We start from the raw sequence: 1,740 nt of genomic DNA, 5'->3' as shown, positions 1-1,740 counted from the left end.
ACGTAAGCTGAAGACCGTTTTCCGCGCAGCGGGAAAAATCAAAGGCCTTCTCGGTTCAACCAAGGATTCACTAAGTTTGACGGCACCAGGCGTGTACCAGATCGGATGCGAATGTGGGATGCAATATATAGGACAGACGCAGCGTTGCATCTCACAGCGGCAAATTAAACACATCAGGCATGTACGCTTGCGTCAGTTGGGTCAGCCCAACAAATCTGCTATGGCGGAACATAGTATTGACGACAAGCACACCTTCGATTTCGAGGGCGCAAAGAAAATATGCAGTACAAACGGATTTTGGGACTCAGTTATCAAAGAGTCAATAGAAATACTGTTACACGACAACCTAATGAACCCCGACTGTGGCTACCATCTCAGCACAACCTGGGAGCCTGGAACCAGGAAAATCAGAGAAGAGCGTTGCGTTCCACCAAGCGCCACGGTCGGAGCAGACGTAGACGGACTCTAGTACACGAATCCAGCACACGCGTCCCCCACTCCCTTCCAATCACCGGCCGCTCCAGGTGCATCGGGCGATTCCGCGGGCCAGCAACTGACGATATCGGGACAAAACATAGAAGACTATAGCATCATTGAAAAGGACCTCACCGATAAAAATACACCGCATTACACGTTCCCCACCACCAAGACAAGGAACTAAATCATCCTCATTAGGGACATCCCCACACGGCTCTCGGTCCAGGCAGTCAGGACAGACCTGACTGCCCAGGGATTTGTTGTCAAAACCGTCGAGCAGATGGGCAAAAATGGGGCAGAGAGTAAGTGGCCATTATTTCAAGTCACTCTGCCGGATATACCGCAGAACAGGAGCGAGATCAAAGCTGTTCTGGCAGTCCCTGTCACCACGGAGCCGCTCCACCGCAAGAACAAGGTGGTGCAAAGCTTCAGGTGTCAGATGCCCGTGTGCTGTAGAAAATGCGCCGAACCCCACGACACCAGGACTTGCACAATAAAACACATGGACCCACAGATATGGTGTGCGCTGTGTGGGAAAAACCACACAGCAGTGTACCAAGACTGCGAGGTCCACAAAAAACACACAGAAGACAAAGAGTGCGAAGGCCGCCCCCTACACACGAAAACAAGACACTGACACCTCATCTAACCACACAGAAAGACAAAACAGGACAACACACACAGACAAAACTTCGGTAAAACCAAGACATGACACTCCAAGGGCAACACATGCACAAGTGGTCTCTCCACCAAGGAGCCACGAAAACGTCGAGAGATCGACACAGGCCCTGTCACCACAACACCAGACACACATGCAGGAAAAACACCGGGAAAAACACAACAATAACCCGGTCCACTAAGACAGAGGAAGCTCTAGGGAGTCTCACACTCACTCCACCCCATCAGATCAATTGTTAGACATTATAGTCCAGACCATGAACCTCGCCATGGAAATGATGAAGGAATTCAGGGAGGCCCAGAAGTAGAACACTCAGATCCTCGTAGCCCTTCAGGCAGCAGTCCAGCAGGCGCTCCCTTCTGCGACTTCCTCAGTAGTTACAAAACCCCATCAAGGATAGACAACCAAACATCCAAGGCCCAACATGTGCATCTTTAACTCAGACGGCATTGTTAATCAAGAGATCGAGTTCAGAAAACTCATGAAGGAGTTCTCCATCGACATATGCATGATGTGGGAAATCCACCTAAAACCGACAGTTCCCAACTATGTTAGCTACCATAAAGATAGGCCAACGCAAGGCG

The sequence above is a fragment of the Schistocerca nitens genome, chromosome 2 (genome assembly GCF_023898315.1).
Source record: "Schistocerca nitens isolate TAMUIC-IGC-003100 chromosome 2, iqSchNite1.1, whole genome shotgun sequence".
NCBI classification, from domain to species: Eukaryota; Metazoa; Arthropoda; class Insecta; order Orthoptera; family Acrididae; genus Schistocerca; species Schistocerca nitens.
The sequence above is the reverse complement of the archived record's forward strand: the minus strand, read 5'-3'. Positions refer to the sequence as shown.